Source organism: Vicugna pacos, unplaced genomic scaffold, assembly GCF_048564905.1.
Source record: "Vicugna pacos unplaced genomic scaffold, VicPac4 scaffold_106, whole genome shotgun sequence".
Taxonomy (NCBI): Eukaryota; Metazoa; Chordata; class Mammalia; order Artiodactyla; family Camelidae; genus Vicugna; species Vicugna pacos.
This window is the reverse complement of record NW_027328786.1, coordinates 127,012-148,321: the sequence shown is the minus strand read 5'-3', so window position 1 is coordinate 148,321 and position 21,310 is coordinate 127,012. Positions and strand designations below refer to the sequence as shown.

At 52.1% G+C, this 21,310-nt stretch overlaps 1 long non-coding RNA gene across 1 annotated transcript; it reads right to left on the bottom strand.

The window, feature by feature from the left end:
• Nucleotides 1–477: 477 nt before the first annotated feature.
• Nucleotides 478–13,766, bottom strand: LOC140694867 (uncharacterized). Its single transcript, XR_012070510.1, has 11 exons — nt 13,514–13,766; nt 13,066–13,182; nt 12,468–12,646; nt 12,262–12,353; nt 8,950–9,036; nt 8,459–8,615; nt 5,418–5,546; nt 4,942–5,074; nt 4,501–4,554; nt 2,153–2,262; nt 478–756 (listed from the first exon to the last, which is right to left on the bottom strand). It is a non-coding gene; the product is annotated as an uncharacterized lncRNA (long non-coding RNA).
• Nucleotides 13,767–21,310: the final 7,544 nt, after the last annotated feature.

The window sequence follows — 21,310 nt, the reverse complement described above, 5'->3', positions numbered from 1 at the left end:
GGGTGGCAACCCTGACAGGCAAAGCAACGTGCTAAAGGCAGAGCGTGGAAGTGGCAGTGCCAGATGAAACGCAGCGTGCAACCCCCGTTCAAGGCCGCTGACTCTGACGACGGGGCCAAGGTTTCCAATGAGGAGAATAAGACAGTGTAAATACTTTGTTCCCCCTAAAACCCCAAATGTTTTTTAAAGGCACAAAAACTCACCTTAACTAGATCTCTTCTGAGGGGGCTCTCTTCTGCTTCTTCGTCTTTCTGTCTCCATTTCCCTCTCTCAGACACAAACACATTCAGTTTTGTGAAAGGGGACTTCCTTCCATACAAAGACAGACTTCACATCTTCAGAAAGATACCTGAGAAAGCACGTTTCTCAATTCAAGTCTTTGTGTGAGTTCTGGGCAACTGGCTTATTTTCTAGAACAATCGGTAGTTACAAAATCAGGAAATCATCTTCCACAAAGGCAGAGTTCTGGTCCGTGTTGATAAAGTTGGGGATGTCACATTTCATGAGTCTGTTCGGCTCCTCCTCTGGCCACCTGCTGCATCTGATGGCTTCCTGGAGCCGAATAACACTGTAAAGGGCTATGGTAGGGATACCAGCTTTGGCCTTGTCCAAGTGGTCCACTTCATTGATGTAGCAGTGAAAGAGGGACCTAGATTCATCATTGCACTGCCAGAGAACACCTTGGGCAGCAGCGGTCTTCCAAAGTCTGACACAAAGCTGTTGAGTCTAAATCTCTTCTCGGGAGACTCTGCATTGCTACAAAGAAAACCAAAATAAAATATCGTTCACAGTGTAGCTCGGTGACCTGAAGAATCATAGTTTTTGCCATCTACTGAGAGTAAATCCCTGAACAGAGCATGCTGACTTGCACTGGAATTGAAAGACATCACTTCTGAACACATACAATTAAACTCAAGGCAAAAGTCTAAAGTGAGGGCCCATGGACCATCCTAAAAAGACATCGTTCCCTGAGAATCCTCAATATTGGTGCCTCGCACACCAGTGTTTCTCCATGGGACACTCAGATCTCTTCATCAGGATTCATTAAAGTGCTTCTTAAAATGCAGAATCCTGGGGTGCACACCCTCAGAGTCTCCAGAGGTAGCGACTGGTAGTCTGTATTTTCATAGCCACCAGGATAACTAAACATGCTCAGGTTTAGCACCGCAGTCTACATCGGGTCACCTGAGCATCGACAATTCTGTCTCACGGGATGGGGGGTGCCATGTGTGTCAGGGTGCTGTCCTACCCATGTGTCTCCCCTGATTCTCAGAACTGACAGTGCTGCCCCATTGGGCACGAAATACCACCGTTTCACAATGCATACGCAGGGCGCCCGACTGAAAAACAATCAGTGATAGGAGAGGGGACAAAACTCAGCTTCCTGTTACCTTGTTTCACTTACTGTGGGACGAGTGATCAATTCAAGGGTAATAAATCAGTGAATGAGTGAATAACATGACTCGCGTTAGTCCCACGAGTGCCTGGAAGAGCAAGCCTGGGCACATTGAGAACCATAACAGCCCATCTACTTAAATGTCATCCTCCACAGATCTATGTAAAGGTTACTTCCACCCAGGCAGTGACTCCAGAAGGGCAAGAATCATGTATGAACACACTCTCAAATCCAGAACAGAACCTGACAACAATTAGGCTCTGGAGTCTGTGTTTAGCGAGTGTGGAATCTCAGTGATTCCAGCTCTTACACCTTGCCTTCCCATCCCACCACACACGATATGGCCCTTATGTCCAGTTCTCCCGGGGCTGGGGCCACGGAACCCATTTATAGGACTGGAAGAATCTGATCATTTAAACCATCCCCCAGATTATCATCAAGAGTCACCTGCATTTCAGGGATCAGTAATCCCAGAAGCTTTGCAGTTCAGGCAGCTGAGGGATTTTTATATCAGCTCTGTCTTCTACTGTGACTGCCTGGGTGACATCAGACAAGGAATTCTGAAAAGCCTGAACTTTTCCTTTCAGGAATAATCTAATTAACAAATCTCGTTGACCACTCAACAAATGTGATGTGAAGATCAATGATTTTACACAGGAGTACAACATTCACTAGGTCGTGGATTTAGAATCAGAGGAAAATCATTTTAGAAAGATTGACAGAATGTAGCTTTAATGCGAATTTAAGTATTCTTACCTTTCAGTAAATCATCTTCCCCTACTTATCACTTCACCCAAGTTTAAAAGATGTCTGAGAACAGGGATGAGTGTGTCAGCAATCTGAGACCCAATAACCTAAAATGTCACCTAGGAAAAAGAGGGGAGTAACACATTTTTAAAAAGCATGGTGAGGATGGCGGGGCCATCCCCAACCCCAGACTAAGAAGCTCTGAGTAATAGCTTTCCTGCCTGCCTGGGGCATCAGCTGATGTGAAAATCCACCCAGAAACCTCACTGTCCAGCAGCTCTTCCATAACACAGGCTACACTTTCTCAGAATTAAGAATTGCGTCCAGTAACCACTTCGCTGAAGAATAAAGACAAAGGAGAACAAGAGAGTTCTGCCCCTCCCAAGGGAGAGCCCAGACCTCGGGCTGCATGCACTGCGCCCACCTCCCTGGAGAAGAATAAACTGGAGAAGGGCGTTCTGCGAAACTGGGGCAGCAAAGGTTGAGATGGGAACAAATTGACCAGCTGGCCAGGGACAGCCCCCTCCGTCGCTGCCTTGGCGGCTGCCTCAGCCCTCTCAGCCCATCCTGCCCACCTCTGGTGGCTAAGCTGTCAGGGAAATTGCTTTGCGATCTGGAGCAACAGAGGCTGCCCACAGGCCAATCTGCGGAAAAGATGGGCGCTAAACCCCCAGCTCCCGAGTGACAGGCTCCATACCCCCGCCAACACTCGACGCCCCCGCACCCTACCGCAACCCCGGGGAAATATGACCCGAAGAAGTGTGACCTGGGAACGAGGGGCAGCAGAGGCCGCCCCCACGTCAGGCCTGCAGAGAGATTGGAGCTTATCCTCCAGCTCTCCAGGGGCAGCCCCTGTCCTCTCCACCTCCTGATCTCACCGCGCCCACCTTCCAGGAGCAATCAGACCAGGTGTGGGGTGTCAGGCGAATCTTGCGCCAGAGAGGACGTCCCCAGGCCAGGTCAGGGGAGAGGAGAAGAAGTGGCCCCATTAGGCGGGGCAGCCAGCCGTCGCAACTGCCTCTGCCCCTTGACCGCATCGGGCCCGTCTCCCAGGAGCAAGCTGACCTGGAGACGGGCATCCGGCTTCTTGGGCAGCAGAGGACGCCCCCAGGATTGTTCGCGAGGAAAAGGAGAGCAAATTGACAGGCTCCGCGCTGCAGGTCTTCTACCCCCGCCATCGCCACCCCCGCACCTTAAAGGCACCGCCCAGGGCGCCCCTCCCCCAGCAGGCTGAGTAGGACACGTGAGTCTGGTGACCTGGGGCAGGAGAGGCCACTCCCACACCAGGCCATCGGGGAGACGGGAGCCAATCCACCAGCTCCCCAAGGCAGCCCCTACCCCCGCAGCAGCCACCACTCTTGCCCATGACCTCACAGTGGCCTTCTCTAGGGAGCAGGCTGACCTGGAGATGGACGTCCGACGAACTTGGGACAACAGGGACCGCCCCCAGGGCAAACCATGGGGGGAAGTGGGAGCAAAAGGACAAGTTCCATGGGAAAACCTGCCGCTGCTGCCACCACCCCCAAAGTACCAAGTACAACTCCCGGGGTCAGGCCGACTAGGATACACGCGTCTCGTAACACAGGGCAACAGCGACCGCCCCCAGGACAAGACGCGGGGAAGATGGGAGCAAATGGGCCGCTCCCCCGCTGCAGGCCCCCGACCACCGCCACCCCTGTACCCTGACTACCCTGCCTCCCGCCCCCAGCAGGCAAAGTGGGACAGGGGTGTCCCGGGACCTGGAGCAGCAGAGGCCGCCTTCAGGCCACGCGGTGCAGACATGGAGCTAATCCACAATCTCCTCCGGTGCAGCCTCCCTATGCCTGCAGCCACCACCTTACCAGCCCCCTGACCGCACCGCACCCATCTCCCAGGAGCAAGCTCACCTGGAGTCGGACCTCAGGCAAATCTCCAGCGGCAGACGTCGCCCCCAAGCCAGGCCGTGGGGGAGAGAAGAAATGGAGCAACTCCCTGGAACACATCCCCTGCCCCTGCCGCCTCCGCTGCCGCCTCCCAGGAGCAAGCTCATCTGGAGACCCGCGTCCCGCCTCTAGGGCAGCAGAAGCCGCCCCTGGCTCCGCCTCCGGGGAGAGCGGAGCGAATTGATCGGCTCCCCCGCGGCAGCCTCCCTCCCCCCGTGGGTCCCGCACCTTAACGGCCCCGCCCCCACTCCGCACTCAGCAAGCTGAGTGGGACAGGAGTGTCCGGCGACCTGGGGAAGAAGAGGCCGCTCCCAGGCCCAGCAGCCGGGACAAGGCAGCTATTCCACCCGTTCGCCTGGGGTAGGCCCGCTCCGCCCCTCTGCCGCTGCCACTGCCTTCTGACCTAACCGCCCCACCTCCCAGGAGCAAGCTTACCTGGAGTGCAACATCTGGCGAATCTCCGGCGGCCAAGCCCCACCCCAGGCCAGGCTGCAGGGAAGAGAAGAAATCGATCGGCTTGCCCGGGGAGCCTCCCAACCGCCACCGCAGCAGCCGCCGCCCAAAAGCATTGCAATAGCCCACCGGGGTCAGGCTGACTGCAAGGATGTGCACTTGCCTTCTTATCCTGGCCAGGTCCCTGAGCACCTCCCTGCATCCCTACACTCCCTGCACCTCTGCACCCCTGCTACTCTCTGCAATTCTGCATCCCTCCACCCCCACATCCCCTGAAATGCCTGCGCCCTCCACAGCCCCTGCACCCCTGTCACCAGTTACACTTTTGCACTGCTTACACTCCTGCACCCCTGCATGTCCCACACACCACCTCTTGGGCCTTTGGCAGAGTCTCTGCTGTTAGACCAATGCACAGTGACTCACTCTTTGCCAGTATATGATGCATCAGTGGACGTCAGGGGTTGCCTGCAGGAAGGTACATGTTCCCGGTCACTAGCCTGGGCCACTAGGGTGATCTCTGTGAGGTCACCCAGGACGGGTTCAGAGATGCTGTTCTCTGGGAAGAGAGGAGTTGAAACCGGTCTTGAGGGCAGAGCTGTGCTCACCAGGCCGTCCACGCTTCATGTTTTACACAGGGCTTCGGAGAAGTGAAATGGATCCGGCCAAGTAATACCGGCCTGCTGTGAGCCCACCTCAGTCCTGGGCTCTGAGTCAGACCGACTGGCTCCCACACTCAGGGCCCAGTTTGGGCACCTGAATGGTCCCTTTGAGGCATCCCAACAGTTCTCAGGATGAAGTCTGGCTGCTTCCACCCCATGGCCCTCCCTCCTACTGTGCTGGCCTCAGGAAGGTTCCTTATATGGGGAAGAAGGCAGCCCACACCCTACCCCACCCCTCACCTTTCTCTAACCCAGGCTGGTGCTCTCTCTGCCCCTCAGAGTCTGGGAAGCCATCCCTCTTCAGTTATGTCCCTTCTGAGATGGACTTGCTTCCACTCAATTCTAGGCGAGGATGCACCATGGAATGCACTGGGTAAGAGAACCAAAATAAATAATTTCTTCTGTGAGGTTGTCTGTTTATCTACTGGGGCTGGGCTGTGTGTAGTTTGCTACAGCTATTGGTGTGAGAGGCTAAAACAGCCTGTGTGTCCTTGTTTTCATCTCCCCGCTGTCTTTGGGTTTTCCCTAGACACTCCTGAGACATTTACTTCTGTTAGTATTATTCCTGTTATTACACACGGGCCCTACTGACATGGAGGTAAGGTGTTGGGGGAGCGGGACAGAGCAGGGCATCTGCAGTCCTGTGATTAGTTCTCATTGAGCCTGTGCCCTGAGCTGTGACCTCCACAAGTGTGTCTCTTTCCCCCCACCCCAATTTGGGTGACACAGAAGGGATTTCCCTTCTCCCAGGTTGGTTAGGCTCTGGTAAAATAATTTCTCATTAAAAAAACAAACAAAAAACAACTTCCCCCAATGAAACAGAATGTTCTGGGTGTATTTCAATACAGTTATTTTCTCCTCTCCAGGCAGGAAGCATGAGGAGTTATCCTCTGACCTTCATTCTGAGAACAGGACATGGTCCTGGATGTAAAATACATGAAAAAGAGCATGGGGCCCCTCTGACTGGCCCCCTGGACTTGTCACACTCTGATTTCCCCACACTGAGCCTCCTGCTGGCCTCAGGGACCTGTTAAATCTGCCTGCCCCCAGGGTTCTTACAAAAGCAGGTTCTGCCTTGGGAGCTGTGACTCTCCAAGCCTGCCCGCTGTTCCCTTTGCAACCTCTCTGAGTTGGAAGCAGCTTTCCCTCTCAGTCTTCTGGGATCTAAGAAGAGCAGTGGGTTTGCAGCTCCCTCAGATCTGGTGTTATTTTCAGGACAGGAGGAAGAACTTCTGAGCTCCACACGAGCTGGACCAGAGGCTGGAATCCTCCCTTCCTCTGCCACCGTGCAATCAGTGGCTGTGGTTCTAGCCGAGTTTCTGAAGATGTGGACTTAAACACACATATCCCAGCCCCCACAGGAGCACACAGTCCCATAAATCCCCCTAGTTTCCACTGGTAACTATGGAGCGGATGGGGACACGGGTTTCGGGACCACAGAGGCCTGACTGCACGACTTGCTCCGTGGCCTATTTACGTGGTTGCTCCGGGCCTTGTCTGAAGTGGCTTGCTTACCACACCTGGTACGTGGGAAACACAAAATAAGTACTAGAACCTTCACTTTTTCTCCCTCCAGGGCCTTCAAACGTAGAAAGTAATAAGTGAACTCAGACAGCCTAGTCACCACAATGAGGTCCGTCCAGCCTGGCTCTCCTGAGTGATGGGCACTGACTTGCACCTTAACTCGGAACAGTAGGGGAACTGCCTTCCTCTAACTGGGCCTCTCCCCACACCAGGCACGCCCGCAGCTCAGACGGGGCCAGCTCCCCAACTGAGGTGTGTGCTGGTGGCTTCAGTGTGACCTGGCCCTGCCGGGACATGAACCTGCAGTGAGTGAGGTGGAGGGTCGGGTGGAGGGGGGTCCCTTCTGGGGTGGCAGGGGGCCCGGTAGCACCCCTCCCAGCCTGGTGCCTGGGGCTCCCTAACACCTCCTACAGCTCCTGGGTTGGCTCCGGTCCTGGCCACTCCACACACCCTCCCAGTATCTTTTCATTATGTCCCTTTTCTGCTTTTATCAGCGAGAAGTGGCTTCTGTTGCTTGTTCAGTGAAACAGTACATCGGGAAACCAGACTACTTCTAACATCAGTAAAATACCAACCTCGGTCAGCTCGCCGGGCAGACCGTGCAGCACAAAGGCCTGAACAGGGCTGTGCGAACGGCTTACGTGAAGGGTACTCAGCATCTGTCTTCAGAGATACAGAAGCTGATGGTTCAGGTAAAACCTCAGGGTGGGATTGAGGAATCCAAAGCTGGTTGGTTTCAAAGGCTAATTGGTCAGACCAGACCCCTGAGCTGTGGTCAGAAGCCTGGCTCACCGTCACGCAGACTCAGCGCCCTAAGTGCTGGGTGGGGCCGGTGCTGTTCCCTTTGTAGGCTCTCGTTGGGGATTCAGTGTAGCCCCTTAAATACAGCAGAAATTCCAGCCCCATTAGCCCCCAACCTGAGTGTTCCATGACACAAATCCCGGGAGTGTTTAATTTTCATCTTTGTTTAGGAGGATGAAGGTGGTTCAAGAGAAGACATAAATTCACACTTAGTGACACAAGGTCACAGCCAGTACTTCCTCCACGGAGAGCTATGTGCTCCCACAGTGGTGGCTGGGGGCTGGGCAGAGACCCTCTGCTTGTCCCAGAGGGACTCGCTCATCTGGCCACAACTCATGGGTTGGACAGAAGATCCAGAGGGTGACAGAGCATCTTTCCTGGGAATTTGGAACTGACACATAGAAATCAAGTTCACTCATCTGGAGTTTGGCGGAGGGGAGGGGCGGTGGTTGGAAATCAAATGAAACCAGAGCATGAGAGAAACTTAGAAGTGAAAGAGCGAGAGACAGAGAGACTGAGCTTGTGAGAGCAAATAGTCAGAAAGAAGGCAAACAATCAGGGGACAGAAGAATTCCAGCTCCTGACTGTGTAGTCTGTCCCAGCCCATCAATGACCCCGCGAGATGTTTAATAACATTCCAGTTTTGCAGATTAGGAAACAGGCTGAAAGAGGTGGGGGCTGGGTTTGGGGGCACAGTTAATTCAATTGCCACTGGACCCCACACTTCCCATTGCCTGAAGGCACCCTAATCCTCACTGGGACCCCTGTGGTCCCCTGACAGCCCAGCACCCTGATCAAAGGGACCCTGCGGGAGTGGGAACCCCTCTTGAGTGTGGAGAGTTCCCTGCCCCGAGATGCCATGCATCAGCAAGCTCCCGCTCACCCCAGGTTAACATCAGCCCAGCTGTACAGTCTCCCAACCCGCTTCCCTCCCTGCCAGGCACCCCCATCCTTACCACCGAGTGTACTGCAGGAATTCAGGCACAGGGATGCCCAAATCAACACGAGCCCATCGGCTATAGAAAAAGCAGACTCCCAGGCCCACCTGGGTTGCGAGGGGACAGAAGGTGTCCTCAACTTTCATGTGTCTAAGACAATCTTCAGCTGGAGGTTCTAGAGAAAAATAAAAGGTCCAAAACATAGTTCGGTGAGGAATTCCTCCAAGGACCTGACTCCAGTGTCTACAACCATGTGTACCTACCCCCGGAATTGGGGTGAAGGTGGATTATTGATCAGCACAACCCCTGGTGGCCCAGCTCCTTGGCTTGGCTGCCCAGAGGGGGCTGGGGGAATGGGTAAGGCCAGGGCACTCAGGAAAAGCACAGAGGACCTGAGCTCTCCCTTCTGCACTCGTAAACCCTTCCCCAAATCTCAAGGCATTGGACAGAGATCCGCCACAATAATGAGATGCTCCCATCTCTTCACTCACTCCTGTCGGTTCACTTACATGCTGAGCATCCACTGGGTCCCAGGACAAGACACATAGGATGGCTGATGGGACAGGCTTGGTCCTTCCCCCTGGAACCTGTTCAATCTGATCAAAGAATGATCACTCATAAAGAGTTTCTCAAAATTATACAGAGACCAAAGACCAACTGCAGAGTGAACCAAATTTAAAAATATATATGAAGATCCCCCAGTCTCCCCGCCTAAGGTTAACAGCATAAAGCAAAAAGTTCTTGCCTTTAATCAGCAGGGAAGTTGTCACCCCCTCTCAGGTGGAAAGGAGAGTTATTCTTTGAGCACGTCACAGAAGTGCTCCAGCGGATTGGACCAGGGCATCTACATTCATTCAGCAAATGTGTATAAGCTCCTACTACATACGGGAATCTCCTAACTAGACCGTTCCCAAGGCTCTCGGGCTTTATCAGTCAACAAAATAGACATGACTCCCCATCACTGGGGGCTCAGAATTTTAGCAGAGGAAACAGGCAGCATGTTGGGGTAGCAAGAGTTTGGAAAAATTTTTAAAAAAGAGTGATATGAGCAAACTCGGGTGATGGCGGTGGGGTGGGAGGCAGGCAGGAGAGAATAAGGCAATCCTGGCAGATCTCACGGAGTAATGAACTTGAAGCAGAATAGATCCGGAGGAAGAAGGAAGAGCCGGAGCCAGAGGCCCCCAGAGTGAGGGGGAGAGTGTGGGCAGAGAGGCAGAGCACGCCGGGTCCTGAGGCCTTTGTGACGACTTTGGCTCCTAATGACATGGTGACCCGTTTAGTGAGTTTTGAGGGGAGGGGTGATGTAGTCCAACTTATGCTTTTGTGTTTGTGTTTTTTGGGGGGAAGTAATTTATTTATTTTAATGAAATGTGCTGGTGATTGAACCCAGGATCTCAAGCATGCTAAGCATGCGCCCTACCACTGAGCAACACCCACCACCCCCAATGTATGTTTTTACAGGCTCCCTCTGACTCTGTGTGGATGAGAGATTGTAGGAAAGCAAAGATGGAAACAGAAGGCTATTGGTATCCAGGAAAGGCTGAAGGTGGCTCTTAGGAGGGCGGGGAGCAGAGAGCAGGTATTTAATTAAGACAGAATATCCAGAATTTTCTAACAAGCTGGATTTGCTGTCTGTGAGTGTAAAAGAAAGAGAGAGAAAGGACATGGTTCCAACATCTGGGCCTGGACAATGGGAGGGATGTCCTCTCCGGATGGGAAAGGGGATGGGAAAAGGTGGGGCTGAGCAGGTGGAAAGGGGCTGGTATCAGCTCAGTTCTTCAATGTCATGGTTAAGGGGTGTGTTACATATTGCCACAGAAGTGCCTAATAGGTAGAGGAATCTGTTTTCTTTTTCTTTTTAACATTTAAAAAATATAATTAAACATATTAATTGTATTATGTGAATGATTTGGGAATTTTGTTTCATGCCAAGTTATATGTTATATATAGCCAAATGGAGCATATATCAAAAAGGGGAGAAATGAGGGCTTTCACATAAACTGACTGTCCGTAACGTAGGTAAAATTTCAATAAAACCAGTCTTCAGGGCAAAAACCTCATCTCGGTGTTACATAAAAATAAATGAAAAACGACTATGTTGATGTACCATTATTTCATGTTACATAATAGCCCCAAACTAACAGTGTTTAACTATGAGGCTTGTAGAAATACTATTCGCTTTATTCACATAAATACAGAAGTGCAGAAATGTTCTAAGGTAGAATTAGCATCTTAGTGGAAATAATACATATTTGAGCATTTTACATGATATATATGTACTGATTCAAAATTTGGAAAAGTAATTTCATAGTAGAACATATGTATGAATGTGAAAGCAAGATGAATGAAAGGAAAAGAATGTGATGTGAGTCTCAGGGATAAAGGCTCAGATGGAAAGGGGAAATCAGGGAATTTTGGAGAAATCGAGAAATTGATGGCATGCCAATTTCCAAGGCTGGGTTGCTTCCACCAAAGGAATAGCAGAGAGAGAGAGGAGAGGCCCAGGAACCCACCCTGGGGAACACCCACAGTATATGTTTGGAAAAAACAGGAGACATTGGCAAAGGACCAGCCAGCAGGCCAAAAGCAGAAACAGACAGAGAGATGGGCTGGGGGTTGAGTGAAGCAGGAACACGGGGTAGGAGGGATGGAAGAGCTGGGTCAAATGCTGCCGAGGGGCCAAGCATGATGAGGAGTCAAAATTGACCACTATATTTAGCAACATGGGGTCACTGATGGCCTTGACAGGGCAGTTTCCATAGAGCGAGGGATCAGGCGAAAAGCCAGAATGGTTGTAAAAGGGGATGGCTCAAGAGAAGATGCAGACAGTGAGTTTAAACAACTCCTTAAAGATTTGCTGCAAAGACACAGGGTGGCAATTGGTGGGGGTGAATTAGAGTCAAGGAGTGCTGTTGGTTTAAGAGGATGGACGTTTATATACTGATGGTGCCAACTAGCAGGAGAACAAAATAGATGAGGCAGTGAAAGAGAGGATGGTTTTGGGAGTGACAACCCAGAGAAGATGGGAGGGATGGGGCCTCGGGGACTTTTGGAGGAACTGGCTTTCGATGCCACTTTTAATAAGCGGTGGGGCACCGAGAGTGAGGTCACAGACATCAGAAGGCGAGCGGATGTGCTGGGAGTTGCTTGTGAAATTTCTCTTCTGTTGGCTTGTTTGCTTGTTCAAAGTAGAAAACTAACCTTACCAGCTGAGGAACAAGGAGGAAGAAAGAGTTACTGGAGCCATGAGCAGAAGATAAGAAAGAGCCTTCCAGGGAGAATGGGACAGTAAAAAGGGCAGGGGGAGGCGGGGGAGTGCGCTCCCAGAAAGTTACATTTTCTCTTTGACGTCCCCAAATGTGTGACGTGTTATTACCCTTCCTGCTGTCTACAAAATAAAAATTAATTATGGTTCAGAGGAAATGCTATTTCATTCTAAGAGGCTGCCTGTTTCTCAGGAATGGTCATCTTAAACTGCAAATATTACAAACAATGTTGAAAAGATGAACCTGTGTACCTAAAATCCCCTATTTTCTATTAATCTGTTTACTACTTAGTTCCCCTATCAATAACACATAACAAATACTGCCATGATGGAGGTACACCGATGCTTAAAAGGAAATGAGATCTGTATCCTTTTGCTAAATTCCATGGCTTCCTTAATATGCAGTTCCACTTGGAATTTAGGAATGTCTGGTATAAGAAGTGAGAAACAGTTTGAGAAAATCCCGGCTCAGAATTATACATCACAACCACATCTCACAAGTATATACAGCCGTAAAAAAGTTTAAAAGCAAAACTCCGTAACTACTCTTAAAGACCTTTGCAAACCTGGGCCTGCCAAGATGTTTCCAAACTGGAAAGGAACTCCAATCTCTTGCCTGGTACCGGACCAGAGGCTGGCCAGCCTTTTCTGTAAAAGCGAGAGAGTAAATATTTTCAGTTTTGCAGATCATTTTGTTGTAACCATGCAGGTAGGCAATAAGAAAGCTAAGAGCACTGGGAGATAGGAAACAAACGGGCATGCCCACACTCTCCCTTCCACTCAGGGCAGCTTCTCTGTGGTGGGGAGCTTTGCCACAATCACTTGCTTCTTTTTTCCATTGGTTTCTTTGTTTCCACCTTACTGCTCGAGCTCAGAACTTCAGGTGGGCCTGGTCCTTCAGCATCCATGCAGAGAAGGCTGAGCGGGGTTGGGAACCCCACCTGATGGAGAAGAGAGATTACTGGGAGGGACATTGTGGAGGCCACCATGACACGAGACAATCACACCTTCCGGGGTGAAAGGGAATGAAGACAAGGGAAGGACACAGTAGTGGGACCCCTAGGTCGCCTGCCAGGCTTGTTCTCCCTCCACGGCAACCATGGGGGCCTGGGGGGTGTTGGGCTTCAGCTACGGTGATTAGGATGAAGGGACTCAATATAAAGGACCCTCCAACTCCTCACTAGGTTCCAAACGCAGCCCCTCTAAGTCCACCCTCTGAGTTTCTGGAACTCTGCTGGAAGAATACATGAGCAGGCCAGAACCAGAGCCCAAGCCAAACATGACAGGGGTCTCGTGGGGCTGTAACCCCATGCTCAGTGGTCGGGGACTCCTTGCAAATCTGCAGAAATCCCTGTTCCACCTCATTCCTGGGAGAAACCCCAGATCTCCTCCTGCTCTGTCTGTTCTTCTCTTGAGGCTATTGTCCTGGAGGGATGCTGAGTCCTTGAACCTGGTCCTCCAAACGTACATAAGCAGCCTGTTCAATAAAACAAATTATGCACTTTTTCACATTTGCCAGTTTTTTGATTCCAGAAAGGCTGTGGGACTCATTCTCACAGTCTCCTGTGCCCCCACCACATGGTGGCCCTCTGCTCATGTAAACACGATTTCCCACAACTGCACCCTGCCTCCCAGCTTGTCAGAGGGGAGTGTCCCACAAAGACACAGGTGTTTGTGAGGATCCTGTCCCCCAGCAGAAAACCTGCTCCTGGAGCCACGGTCAGGGATCTGGCCTCCTAAGCCGCTCAGCTCTAATTCAAAGCCTAAAGTGGGGGCCCCGAACATTGCTGAATGACTTTCTGAATCACCTGGACTGGAGGGGACTGATTTTCTTTCCAGGAATGGAGGTAGCGCAGCCTCCATTTTCAGGGCTGACCTTGACGATGGATCTAGTTCCCCCGACTGCAACACAGGAAGGAGTGGCCCTTCCATCCCACAGGTTGGAGACCCAACCCAAGGGAGTACTGAAGCAGTGCATTGCTGCCAGGTCCAGCATCCCTGCAGAGTGGCCTCTGCCCTTGAATGACCCCCTTCCCAGGGCCTTTCTTGCCCGGACACCACCACACCCCAGGCTGTGCCAGAGCTCTGGGGCTCTGCGTGTCCAGGGCACACAGGTGGCACCTGAGCCAGGTGTCCCCTGGGCCTCAAGGGAGAGAGGTCTGCTTCTGCATCAGGGGAAGGTGACCCCACAAGGCTGGCAGGACACTCTCAATATGGACCTCCAGGAGCCCTGGGAGCAGTTTCCCTGCAGGTGTTAAGAGCCATCATCAGGAGGGCAGGCCCCTCTTTGTGCAGACCATCCAGCAGTGCTGGGCCCACGTGCTGACCTCAGAAATCTACATGCCCCAGGATACCCCAGGCAACCTCACAACTTCGTCACTTGGTGACCTGGGTACCACGAGCTCCTTGGCCATCCCATGAGGGTGGTCCTTGCAGGCATGGTCTCCAGGTTCTCCTGTTGAGAAATCCCCCTGGGTTTCTGTGGTCACAGAGCAGACACCAGAAGATTCTAGTCCTGCAGTGACCCCCACAGCAGTCAGCTCCCCTGTGCATGTCCAGGGACAAATGACAGCAATTTATTGCCAGGTACCGTGATGAACAAGGGGGTGGGATTCCATACTAAGTTCAGGATCCTGGTAACTCACTCTGCACCCCAAAAAGCTTCCATGAGAAATGTGTGTATTGGGATGTCTGTGCCCCTAGAAGAGCTGTTCCTGAGGGTTCCTGGGACCCTCCAGCCCCTCTCAAGGTTCTCAGATCCTGGGTCTAAATTTCTATCTGCCTCTTTTGGTGTACGGCCACCTGTGTCTCGTGGTCATGGGTCACTTTATTGCATGACTTGGCATGTTCTTAGTGCTCGTCCTCCACCCCTGCACTAGACTCCCAAGATGTTCCCACTGACCCTTGGCTCCCTGGGTGGCTCGGGGGGCCCTAAGTCTGCACCCTTCACTCTCCTCCTCTACCCCCACCTCTGGGGCCACCCCTAGGTGGACTTGGAGGTGTTTGTAAATGAGTCTTACACAAGGACATGTCTGGAAAAAGCAGGACCCCACCCCCGGAAAACTCACCTGCTCCCTTCTCAGAAGAGGACCCCACAGCCCCACATTGCCTCCCAGGGGTCTACTCAGGACACAGTCCCCCAGTTCTGGACAAGGTGTCTCCCTGGAATCCTTGCTTCCAGGAAGAGTCTCTCTGTCCTTCTTCAGAGTTTAGAGGTGTTCCCATGTCCCTGACCACCAAGATGCCCAGCAGAGTCCCTTCAGTGACCTGGAGAGACAAGTAACTTATGTGGCCACAGGTCTCACAGGACACACCTGCTGGGACCCCAGGCTAAAGGGCTGTCCTTCTGCATTCTCAGGTGTGGCTCCCATGGTAACTTTTTGCAGGGGGCCCAAACGGGGAGTGTGGCCCAAAGCAGTTCATGGGGCTCTCTGGGCAGGGAAGACTTGGGCCAGGTGGCCTTGCCTGGTTTCCCTGCTGGGCCACTCTGAAAACCCCCGCTCCTCTGGCTGTGGCTGGAGGCCCCTCAAACCTCAGGGCGGGGCTCTTTCTCTCAGCCTCCACTGACTCCAAAGCCACGCTGGTGCTGGCGAGGGGAAAGAGCTTTCTTGCCTTCTTTTGGCCAAGTTGCCACAGGTGGATGCTGCGGGGAGCTGGAGAGAGAGGTAGCACTTGCTCAGATGTGAGTGGTTAAGCAATTTGACACCCTGTCAACTAGCCTTAAACATTGGAATGAGGTCTTTCCCGGTAAAGCTGGAAGTTACTTTCAGTAACTTGTCTAAAGATTTCTTTTTTTTTTCCACTTAAAGACTCATAAAACCTCTCCCAGGTCATTCCTGGTATGGACCATTATCCAGGGATCAATCAGGAAATGCAGGAGGAGAGGGGTGGGGGTGGGGGAGAGGGGAGGTTAGATCAGAGCCCACGGAGAGGAGATGCCCCTCCCAGGAGCCTCACACTGGGCAGTGGCTTCTGGCATCCAGCTCTCCTGTTCTCAGGCCCATTCCATCTGCGGGGTTTTCCAAAAACATAATGGTGGAAGGGCCATGGAGGACACCTAGAACTTCCAGAATAGACAGGGGGAGCAGAGTTACCATGCTGGCCCTGGGTTTGGAGACAGACCTGCAGTGGAGACCACAGGCTTCTGAGAAGCCAGTTTCGAAATAAAGGCAGTATGCACTGGAATACCCGGCTCGAGAGAGTGCTTTATCATAGACATGTAATTTACATAGTTCTCACCACTAAATTCTGTGTTCCCAACACGCTACATGAATGACGGCTTCAACACACATTCATTTCTGAGATGTGAAAAAGTGTAGAGCCGCTCTTTCATCCTGCATAATGGGCATGGCTACACTTAAGAACACTTACCAAGATTTCTCAGCAAGAGCCAATTTCGAAATAAAGGCAGTTTGTGCAGGAAAACCCTGTTGGAGTGAGGGCTTCCCCATACACATGTAAGTTATAGAGTTCCCCTCACCATGAAACGCTGTTCCCAACATGCTACATGCATGAAGGCTTCGACACACATTCAGTTCTAAGCTGTTAGCATGTGGAGAGCCGCTCTTTCATTCAGCACAAAAGGCATGGTTACACCCAGGAAGATTTACCCAGATTTCTCAGCTGCTTCCTTCAGCCAGATTCAAAATAAAGGCAGTTTGTGCTGGGAAAGCCTGTTGGAGCGTGTTCAGAGCTGTTTCGGGCTCTGTCCCAGCTGGAGGGTGCAAAGCCCAACCTCCAGAAAGAGGGACCAGGACCCCACCCGCCAGGTGGTGTTGCCTTTGTAGGGGAACAGTGATCTTTGGGTAAGATATATTGCGGCTCTCTCTAAAAACTGCTTTGACTTAAGTTTGCATCCTAGTCACCAGTTCCAGGACAACAGAAAAGGCATACCCTACATCCCTTTGCACTCAACTCTTCCCAAAAGAGCAAATATTTGTCCATGAAAATACCAGCTGCTCTTCTAAGGCCCACTAAATACCCAGCAGTGTGGGCGGTGCACTCTTGATCAGGGACAGGTGGAGAGGGAACAGCGGTCCTCCAGCAGGCTTGGCCTGGTGTGGCAGCTGCGCTGTGGGTGCGTGGTGGGGAGGGAATGCAGGGAATCCTGTTTGAGGGGCCTCTGTGCACGCCTGCATTATAGTCTGAGGTTTCATACAAAGGCTCCAGGCATCCTAACTGGTCAGATACAGCCCCCACCCTTGGGCTGGAACCACCAGGAGATAAGTACCTGTAACAGGGACGGTGCCTGGTGTGGGGAGAGGTCATGGGACCCTCCGGGGGCAGGGGCGGTGGTGCTGGGGAAGGCAGGGGATGCAGTGAAGGGTGGAGGGAGCAGGGTCCTTTGCTTGGGGGTGCGAGTTTTTGGGAGACCACAGGGAATGGCACACATCATCCCCACCCTATACCCCAAATTCCTAGCCCCGCCAACACAGGGGCTGCTCTGCACCCTCTCAACGTGGCTCTCCTGTAAGACCGCACCCAACCAGGCATCTGGCACCCTGCCCTACCTCCCCTCTTGGGACAGATCCCGTCTTCTTGGAAACTGCCTAGCAGCGCGTATTCAAGGCCGGCACCCGGCCTGGCAGATCTGCACTTCAGGTGCCCTACCTGGCCAGCCGTGCCTGCCTGGGCTCAGTCCTCTATCTTGCCCACCGGTAGCCTGGGTCCACTTCCGGTGCAAGCGGAGGCCGCGGAGCCCAGGCTGAGCCCTGCACAAGGACAGGTGAGGGTGCCCCCGCCCCGCTGCCCCGCCGCGGCGCCCACTGTTGGCAGCATTGCCCCAGCCTCCGGCCGGTGCCACCTGCAGCTGAGGACCTCCGCGCAGCCCCGCCCGCCCCGGCCCCGCCCAGCTGCCCCATAAGCCTCCCCCCACCCCCGTCCTGGCCGCACCCTTGCTCCCATTGGCTCCGAAAGTTCTGCCCTTGCACGTCTAGCCTCGGGAGGACGCAGACGCAAGCGCTAGGGGAGGGCCCCGCGGCGTTGCCATGGATAAAGACGCCGCGCTCCTCGCGGGCTGGCGTGCGCTTCTGGGGCAGGCAGCGGGCTCCGGAAGTGTGCAGCTGCCCGGGGCCATGGCGGTGTTTGCTGCTGGGGATGGCGGCTTGCTTGGCCGGGCCACTAGTTCTGGCCGCGTCAGTCGGCGGCCGACATCCTTTCTGGGGCGGCGTCTCACAGACGGTAAACGTACGGCAGCGCCGTTGGCGGGGCCAGTGGACATGGACCGGGGTGGGATCCGGGTTGGTGTGGCGGCCGGGGAGGGCTGAGGTCATGATGGCAGCCCTTCGTGGTGAAACAATAAAATGAATAGCCATTTTCACAAGACCTCTGAGTAAATCTACTAGGGAACTTCATCCTGGACTGAGGAAGAGGACTGGGGAGGAGGGGGCATTCAGGGGCACAGAGAACCATGGGCCACCTGTCCCACGATGGACTTTAGACTCACCCTCACCCTTCAGGAACTACTAAATACACACAGACAGAGTGCTATGGACAAGATTTTTTTTTTAAACAAATCCCTGAATCCCTAGCAGGTCTTGTTTCTACCCATACACAAATGGCTTATGTGCATAATGTTTCACAAAAGCCTTAAAATATTATCACCCCAACTTGACACATCAAGAAACTGAGGTAGAGAAGTTTATCACATTCTACAAGATTAGAGAGAGGCCACGTCAGACACCGTATTTAAATCCAAGCCCCTGCTCCAGTGCTCACACTAGAAAGTGTGACATACTGCCCCTTTCCTGCCCTCTCCCTGCAATCAATCTCTGAAGAGTCTTTCCTGTGTCACCTGGAATCACAATCACATTCATTTTCCACAAAGAGCTATGTCACTCCTTGGAGGACTTTTCAAAATCTAAAGGGTTGGTTTGAGAGGAGAGATTTGCATTTTCTGTTTCTCAAAGGAAACATGGCTTTAAAAGAAACTGAAAAGTAGTTATCTAGTCTAAGCCCTCATTGTGCAGAGAAAAAACCGGAGGCTCAGAAGAGATGAGGAAAGGGCCTTATTAACAAATATTGCCTCAGTGCAGCACCAAGCCAGACCTGGCACTTCTAGGGGAGGATCTGGAAGGCCCAGGAGAATGAGTGCTAGAAAACAGAAAGAGAAGAAGCATACAAGGCCCCGTCTCTTCACCACCATAACATGAATTTCCACCAAATTACCCAGAATGGGTGCAGCCAATATTAAGTTTGTCAAAAGAGGTTATAGAATTCTCAACCATAGTGGAAATTCCAACATTTACTGTGCTTTTTTCCCAGTTCAAGCATCAATTCAGTGGGCACTCTGTACCAGGGACTACACGAGGCCTGGGGTTCTCCCAAATACAGATCTCTATTACCACGTGTGCAAACCACATTAAGGCCACCAGAAGAAAAGCGCCCACAGATAAGATGGAATTACTGAAACTGAAAGCAGCAAAAGAGCATATATTACTAGGAAAAACGGTGCTCCTAGTAATGGACACATGGACATAGAATGCAAACTGTGTTTAGCAGGCAGGAAAGGGGGGATTAACAGATACAAATTAGTAAATATAAAATAAATGACAAGGACCTGCTATATAACACAGGGAACTATATTCAATTTCTTGTAGTGATTTATACTAAAAACAATCTAAAACATATATATATACATATGCATATGTTTATAACTGAATCTCTGCTGCACACTTGAAAATAACATTGTAAATTGACTACACTTAAATAAAAAATAATTTTAAAAACTAAGTAAAAATAAATGCAACGCCATTAAGAAAAAATAAAAGAACTCTCTAATCCCCTTAACTGTAGGTGGTCGAGAAATCTAGCTGCAAACACCAAGTCCACTGGATCACTCCAGCACTGGCTGTCACTCTTTCTGACCATCAGAGAGTCACTTGCTTCACTGAGGTTACTTTTCTCTTCTGTGAAAGGCTACAGTTGCAACTAACGATGTATAGAATCTCATCATTCACAAGCCCAAAAAGTAGTGAGAACTTCACATGGGCCAGGCTCTGGTCAGATGAAAAGTTAGGGTCCCAGATATATTCATGGGTAGAAGAAGTTTATGCCATAAAGTTATAAATTCTTCCTGTTTTGATAGACAGATTCATTTCAATTCTGGTTAGAATTCCTACCAGATTTTTCTTGGAATATAACAAGTTAATTTATGGTCAGGAATAGCCAAGAAATTTCTTTAGAACCACCACTTGGGAGGGGTGGATAGGTCATTCATTTCCACTGCTCTTTCTGAAGTGATGAAAACGTTCTGGAATAATAATGGATGCACCACTGTGAATATGCAAAAAGCTGCTGAATTGTACCATTTAAATGGATGGAATTCATGGTTTGTGAACTATATCACAATAAAACTGTCCTATGAAAATTATTTCTTGACAATTATTTTTCAGTTTATACACTAGTCTGTCCCACAATTTAAGAAAAACAAAAAACCTAAACAAGCCAAACTATGCCAGGAGCACTTTAGGACTGCAATATGCCTGGGTCTCCAAGGCCTCTGGTGGTGCTGTTCCTGTTAACACACAATAGCTGGGCTGGGCTAGTTAGGGACTGTAACTATCTTTTGAAAATCGAGGATCACTCCTTTCACCCTGGGAGAGGGAAGGAAGGAGGATGTCACAGCCTCATGCCTTCAGCACATTTTTAACAGAACCAAGCCCTGCTTTCACCACTGCAATCCCTCTCACTATAAAAACACGTGACATCAACAAGCACCGCCATCATAACACCTGAAAGTGTTCAAGGTACTTACCTGAGGCAGAAACATGGAGGGGGGAGACAGAACCTCGCTTAGCAGTGACGCTCCCTTTTCCCGACTCCACCAGGAGAAGCTGGGCGTTAGAGCCGGAGGCTTTCAGCCCAGGTAGCAGCGCCCACGCCACAGAGCTGGTCCTCAGGGAGCGGGAAAGGGAGAGCAGGGCAGCCCCGGGGTCGCGGGGCAGGGAAAGCGGGGAGGGGGACGCGGGCTGCAGCCTCGCTCGGAGGACAGCTCCAGCCACAGTCCCAGGCGCCCGCCCCCGTCCGGGTCCGCAGACCCCGCCCGCCCGGGACACAGCCCGCACAGGGGCGGGGACGGGCGGCTGAACAAGAAGAAGAAGCCCGGGAGGAGAGGACTAGCGGGAGGGAGAGGGGAAGGGGACGCCAGCCGCGGACTGAGGGGATCCCGGCTGGGTGAGAGATGGCAGGTGCACACCAGGCCCTGGACACTGTGGCCGGGACGCCGGGGCAGGTGGCGCTGGCAGAGGGGTCTGGCCTGAGCAATTCATCTGAACACGGGCTGACTAGCGCCCTTGGGGTCTGTGACAGGCGGACCGCCCTCCCGCAGCCGCCTGACCCCTTTCCCAGGAGCCCCCCACCTTGCACTTCCACAGTCAGAGGCCCCGACCCCAGGCAGGAACCAAAGGCCTACCGGGCGACGTAGTTGAGAAGCCTTTGGGCCCGATCCCCGGCTCGGATATGGAGCTCCCAACCAGCGGACCACTTGGCACTGACTGCGCATGCGCAGGAGGGCCAGCGATCCTCTCTGGGTTCTGTGAGAGAAGGTGGGACAGCGAGGGAGGGAGAAGATGGGAGCGGGTGGAGAGGACGGGAAAATTGGAGGG